Source organism: Petaurus breviceps, unplaced genomic scaffold, assembly GCF_028583685.1.
Source record: "Petaurus breviceps papuanus isolate PSGF00001 unplaced genomic scaffold, PetGlider_PUasm1.0 182, whole genome shotgun sequence".
NCBI lineage: Eukaryota > Metazoa > Chordata > Mammalia > Diprotodontia > Petauridae > Petaurus > Petaurus breviceps.
This window is the reverse complement of record NW_027185786.1, coordinates 3,665,739-3,672,874: the sequence shown is the minus strand read 5'-3', so window position 1 is coordinate 3,672,874 and position 7,136 is coordinate 3,665,739. Positions and strand designations below refer to the sequence as shown.

At 40.4% G+C, this 7,136-nt stretch overlaps 1 pseudogene; it reads left to right on the top strand.

Moving 5' to 3' along the window:
- The first annotated feature begins 3,838 nt into the window (after positions 1 to 3,838).
- LOC138160735 (large ribosomal subunit protein uL23-like) lies at positions 3,839 to 4,378 on the top strand (annotated as a pseudogene).
- The last annotated feature ends 2,758 nt before the right edge of the window (positions 4,379 to 7,136 follow it).

Sequence of the window (7,136 nt, the reverse complement as noted above, 5' to 3'; positions counted from 1 at the left end):
TCTACTTAGTTGACTTCTAACCTCAAAACAAGATAAAAAACCAGTTTGATCGAATCATCTGTATGAGACATAACTTCTTCGTTATGTCTCCTATCCTGCTTATTGTTATTCTGAATTTATGGAAACATTTCTCTTTTACATCTCTCAATTTCCCTCCTTTTCTGCTAGAAGATAATCTACTACTAATCTATGTTGATAGTGTCTTCTAAAATCAATTTATTTTCCTGCATTTGCTACAAATCAAAAAGGCTTTCTGGTATGTATGGATCCCCTAGATTTCATAAGTCATATATTACATAAGTTCTGTGGAAACAAGTTTTAATCATTCTTCACATTCCCCACCTGCCATATTGGCCTACTAATTGTTCTGTCCATGAAACTCCATCTCCTCTCTGCAATGGCTGCCCCAATGCCTTGGAATGCACTCTTAGAATCCTTGATTTCCTTCAGTACTCAGCTGAAGTATCACCTTCTGCAGAAAGTCTGTCCCAATTCCCCCACACCCAACTATAAGATATCCCTTCCCAAATCACCTTGTATTTATTTCACATGTAATCTGTAGATGCTTAGATAATAGACACAGGTTGTTTTCACCATTAGGATGTAAGCTCCTTGAGGACAAACCATTTCATTTTTTGTCTTTATATCCCTAATGCTTAGCACAGAGCCTCACATGTAGTAAATGCTCAATAAATGCTTAATGATTGATTGTGATGAGAAAGTTCAGTGCCTTGCCTAAGGTTACATGAGTGTCAGAGCAGAGAGTAGAGCTCATGTTTCCTGATTTCAAGGCTAGCGTTCTTTCCTTTCAAGGTGGGCTTTTCTTTTTCTTATAAGTTCATGGGGGTAAATGTAATGATAAGGTTTAAAATCATCACCATAACCACAAGCATTCTTTCCACTAAAGTGTTACTGAGCATTCTCTCTCTCTCTCTCTCTCTCTCTCTCTCTCTCTCTCTCTCCCTCTCTCTTTTCATATGTGTGTACACACAAATGTATCTATGTGTGTGTATTCTCGGTACAATCTAGTAATATGAACATGGAAAGTCACTAAGCTAGAGAGACATTATTACTGCCACAGCCTCATCACTGTGAGTGGAGTAAACATTACTGACTATTCTCCACTTTTACTGCTCACAGTTAAGTTCAGCTTCCTCCATTTATACAATTTTTCTTTATCAGTAGCAAAATGCTATTTTGTACCCACCTCCAGTTCTGAAAAGACAGACCAAGACTAACGGTCATTCTTTATTTGTATCTGAATTTTCTTTTCTGAATGTAGAAACAGTCCCGAGGGCCTTCAAAGTGACTTTACTGGCTTATGAGGGAATTCCATCAGACGTATCATGAGGTAGGAACCAAAATCTGACCAGTTTTGATCCAGCAATGCTGGTCTCTTAGCTCCAGGAATCTACTCTGGCTGTCCCCCATGCCTGTAATACTCACTCTCCTCTGCTTTGCATCCTGACTTTCTTCCTTGGCTTACTGCAAGACTCATCTCAAATCCCAACTTCTTCAGGAAGCCTTTCTTTCCACTCCCAGATCCTTCCCTCTGAACTTACCCCTCCCCACTTTAAAACTGTACAAATTGTATTTATACTTGGATATTTGCATATTGTCCTCCCTCCATTATAATGTGAGCTTCTTGAGAGAAGAGACAGTGGCTTTTCCCCCTTTTTTTTGTACCTCCAACACTTAGCTCAGGGTCTGGCACACAGTAAATCCTTAATAAACACTTGTTGATGATGGACAGGGAAAGACGTGTCTAGTCTGCACGAATTGCCTAGACCCAGACAGACTTTCTCAATTTTCTTGCAACTGAAAAATTCAACCTTCCCTGCCCTTCATTGTTTGCTCCTTAGTGGCAAAAGTTATAATGAGCATCAACTGTCATTTGGTGGCATGATATGATGCCTGAGAAAAAGACTAGGACTTAAGAGATCGAGGTTCTTGCCCTGGCTCTATATCTGACTTGTACCACTAAACAAAATGTTTCACTTTCCTGTACCTCAGCCTCCCTATCAGTCCAATGGGGATGACAGTCCAGATTTCACCCACAGAATTTTTTTTTTGACAGATGGCACCAAAGTACAGATATAAAGTACTATAGAAAATCAAAAATAATAATAATATATTATAGATGCCCTAGGGATTGAACTGAGATCTCTACTACATTTCAACAGCCATCACACTTAGCCTTCACTGTGAGATGCTAACAGGTTTCAGGCCTCACTGCTTTAGCTAGACTCAAACCATTGACCTAGAGATGAAAGATTTCATGTCTCAGTTCCAAGCCTCTTTAAACTTTCTGTTCCTATTATGATAACCTCTGAATACTCATAGGATCCTACAGTAGATCTCAGACCATTTTGTTATTTTAACCAGTTGTGGGGTAGAGGTGATAAAAGTGGGAGAGGAGGAATTAAATCATTAACACTGTGTTCCCGCATAGTAAAATAAACTATGTCATTCATTCATTCAGTAGACATCATTGAGCATCAACCCTCTAAGAGTCCCTATGCTGAGCATTAGGGAAAATACAAAGATAAAGAAAGGAAGCATGGGTGGCATAGGGAGTCATGATCAAAGTCAGACAGGCCTGAGTTCAAATCCTGCTTCTGATATACACAGGCTGTGTGACCCTAGACAAGTCACTTCATTTCTCAGCAACCCAGGCAATTCTAAGACTAAACATTGCAGAGCAGATGCCAGTACACACTGGTGAAGAGAATTTTCTTACTACAAGTTCCCTACATCAATGAAAATATATGCCTGCCTCCCCCAATCAATTTAAAAATAGACTCTAAGAAGCAAATGAGAGGTCTGAACAACATCTTGTGAGAGTTTTTAAATGGGAACTATTACCTCCAATTGAAGAAATTAGGAAAGAGTTCATGGAGGAGAAAGGAGAATTTGAGGTGGGCTTTGAAGCGTGGGAAATTTCAGCAGTGAAGCAGCGTGCAGAGGGGTTTCATGCCCCACCTTTTACCAGACACAGATCCTTCAAGAGACACTAACCAAGGACAAGAGCACTTAGCTGTGGTAACCCTCTTTTGGGTTGTAAGCTTTTCTTTGCTTTGTTGTGATGCACCTGAGAAGGAAGTCTCTCAAGTATCACTTTCAAAACTTCCAGATTAAATAACACTGATCTGTTCTCCTTCTAAAATGTGCAGTGGAATGCTCAGGGGCAGCTGATTGTCTTCTAACCCACACTGTCCCTGAACAGAGCTCAGGGTGGGTAGAGACAAAATACCCTTTAAATGACAGGGTGGGCTTCTCCTCCAAAGATACCCTTCCCTCCCCTCAGAGCCCTGTCTAGTGCCTGCTGTGACACAGCTTTCCTGGTAGCTGATGATAATATGCCTAAAGTGCAGAGCCCAAAGTAGATGCTATCCAGACAAAACTCACACTAAACAATATATCATCGTACCTGATGGAGATTTCCCTGGACCAACAAGGCACGGGGGTTGTGCTCAGTATTTATTCCAGTTTTTCCTAAGCTTTCTGTCATGATCATCCTAGTCAGTCAGGAAGTCAACAAAAACTTTTTAATAACATTTTATTTTTTCCACAATTACATGTAAAAATAATTATTAACATTCAGAATTTTCTAAAGTTTTTAGTTCTAAATTCTATCCTTCCTTCCCTCCTCTCCCACTCTCCCTGAGAAGGCAAGTTATATATTCAATTATTCAACAAGACTTTTTAAAGCATTTACTATGTGCCAGGACCTGTGCTAAACACAGGGCGTACAAAGAAAGGCAAAAATGGCCCTTGCCCTGAAGGAGCTAAATTCTAGTGGGCAAAACAACGTGCAAAGAAATAGGTTTGTCCTTTCCCCCAACATGGTGCTGAAGGTGAAGAAGGAAGCTGTTGTCCCCCCCAAGACAGAGGCCAAGTCCAAGGCCTTGAAGGCCAAGAAGGCAGTGCTGAAGGGTGTCCATAGCCACAAAAAGAAGAAGATCCGAACATCCCCCACCTTCCGGCGACCCAAGACACTGAGACTTCGAAGGCAGCCCAAATACCCTCGGAAGAGTGCCCCTTGAAGAAACAAGCTCGATCACTATGCCATCATGAAGTTTCCCTTGACCACTGAGTCTGCTATGAAGAAGATTGAGGACCACAACACCCTGGTCTTCATTGTGGACGTCAAGGCCAACAAGCATCAGATCAAGCAGGCCGTAAAGAAGCTGTATGACGTCGACATGGCCAAGGTCAACACACTGATCTGGCCTGATGGAGAGAAAAAGGCCTATGTCCGCCTTGCTCCAGACTGTGATGCTTTAGATGTTGCCAACAAACTTGGAATCATCTAACTTGCTGTGTCCCCATTCTACCTACAATAAAAATAAAGTTTTCCAGAAAAAAAAAAAAAAAATAGGTTCGTGGCACATTGAATAGAGCACAGGCCCTGGAGTCAGGAGGAACTGAGTTCAAATCTGGCCTCAGACACTTGACACACTTACTAGCCATGTAACTTTGGGCAAGTCACTTAACCCCAACTTCCCTCCAAAAAGCAAAAAAAAAAAAAAAAATAGGTTCATAGTATAGCTAGTCAGCTAAGTAATTCAGTGGATACAGCACTGGGTCTGAAGTTCAATTCTGGCCTCATATACATCCAAGCTGTGTGACCCAGGCCAATTAACCCCTGAATGCCTCAGTTTCCTCAACTGTAAAATGGCAATAATGATAAAACCTACCTCACAGGGTTGTTTTGAGAATCAAATAAGATCCTATTTGTAAAAAGTACTTAGCATAGTGTGGAGTATACAATAGGCACTTAATAGATGCTTATTCTTATTGTCATCATCACTACAGCAGGTACTGATATAGACTTTAAGGTCTGCACATCATTATGTATGTATATACATATATATCTCCCATTTATTTATGTTATATATGTATCTCCTATTTATTTGTTTATATTATATATGTATATCTATCTGTGTGTATGTATTATATATCTTCTATATTATTATCTTCGCACCCTGTGAGTAAGTGCTATTATTATAGAAAATTCCTCCAGAGTAGATGAAAAATCATACTAGAGGAGGCAAGGTACTAGCAACTAAGGGGATCAGGAAATGCCCCCTACAAAAAAGGGAGTTTGAGTAGAGTCTTGAAGGAAGCTGGATTGTCTAGAGTGTGGAAGGAAGGAAGGAGAGCATTCCAGGCCTGGGAAATGGAGAGTCTGTGCAAGGAACAACAAATAAGTCAGAATATCTGTTGGCCTCAGATAAGATCTCAGAGGGATCCCAGAGGGAACAAAAGACAATAAACAGAAAAAGAATGAACAGGTAGGAAGGGACCAGGTAGACCCTAGACAGCAATGCGATCTAAATTATCCAATATGCATTTATTAGGCAACTACAGTGTGCAGAGGGTTCTGTAATAATGTTCTGAATGTTAAAAATTATTTTTACATGTAATTGTGGAAAAAATAAAATGTACTAAAAAGTTCTTGTTGTCTTACTGACTGGTTAGGATGATCGTGATAGAAAACTTAAGAAAAAGTGGAATAAATACTGGACACGGTCCCTGTGCCTTGTTGGTCCAGGAAAATCTCCATCAAGTACGATGATATATTATTTAGTGTGAGTTTTGTCCAGATAGCATCTACTTGGGGCTCTGCACTTTAGGCATATTATCATCAGCTACCAGGAAAGCTGTGTCACAATAATTGATGAAAAGACCACACACACACACACACACACACACACACACACACACAGACAAACAAACAGCAGTCCTACTCAGTGAGCAGGTGGGTCTCTACTGGTGGTAGAGGGAGGGTTGTTTGGATGATAACATACAAACAGATTAGCATCTATATGATAATTGGGGAAAGTTGTCATTCAGTTATTTTGCAATCATGTCTGACGCTTCATGATCCCATTTGGGATTTTCTTGGCAAAGATAATGGAATTGTTTGCCATTTCCTTCTCCAGCTTATTTGACAGATGAGGAAACTAAGGCAGAGAAAAGTGACTTGCCCAGGGTCACACAGCTAGTAAGTGTCTGAGGCCAGATTTAAACTCATGAAGACGAATCTTCCTTATTCTTTCCACTGCACCACCCGGCTGCCCAACTGGAGGGAATTAGTAAGTACTAAAAACTTGGATGGTCAAGAAGAAAGAGTGAGGCTGGTGACTTTGCACAGCCCTGCCTCCTTAAATCCAATTCACTTGCAAGTCAAGACATCAGCTTCCTGATGCCACTGGTCCTCTTAGAGAACAAAGGACAAACCACAACATGGAGGGAAGTACATCAATAAGCAAAGGGCTCTAAGAGAAGGTGAGGAAGAAATGCCTTCCAACTCTTTCGGACAGTCTGTGCAAAGGTAGAATCCAGAGGTGAAGATGGAGCTCTAAGCGTGGGGAACAGAAAGCCAATTTGGCTGGAATGTAGAGGAAGGCTTTGGCTGCAGTGAAGTAATATGAAATAACCCCCAAAAGATAGGCTGGATCTGGACCATGAAAGGCTTTAAAGGCCAGGCTGATAAGTTTGTGTTGTATTCCAGAGGCAAAGGGCTGCCACTGACTTCCTGAGCAAGGGAGGTGGTGTATTGCCATGAACATTCGCTGACTTGGGATGGAAGTAGGGGGGGAATGATACTTTTCAAAATAAGAGACTCGACGGGGGGGGAAGATTGCATCAGAAGTAATTCCTGAGCTCCAACCAACTTCAGATCACCTCTGTAGATTCCTGACATGGTGACTACAAAAGAAACATTATATCTTTTAAATTTAAACATCATATATCCTTCTAATGTAAAAATTTTATTCTTTTAATCTCATATCAGCTTTTTATTTTAAATTTTTTTGTTGTTTTCAACATTCACTTTTTAAGATTCTGAGTTCTAAAATTTTTCTCCCTCCTTCCCCTCCCCTTTCCCCAATCATGATGCAATTTGAGATAGGCTATACATGTAGCCTATCTTATTAATTAATCATATTAATCATAATCAGTTGTTTTTAATCGCATTTTTCCTCTAAAAGTGACTTATTTCATTTTAACTCTAGAGCCTGAATCAATTGGACTGACCTAGCTTAGGCCTGTCCTAGGATAGCCTCTGACCTATATCTACATGTATGACCTTGGGCAAATCACTAAACCTTTTTCGTTGTTGTTGTTGT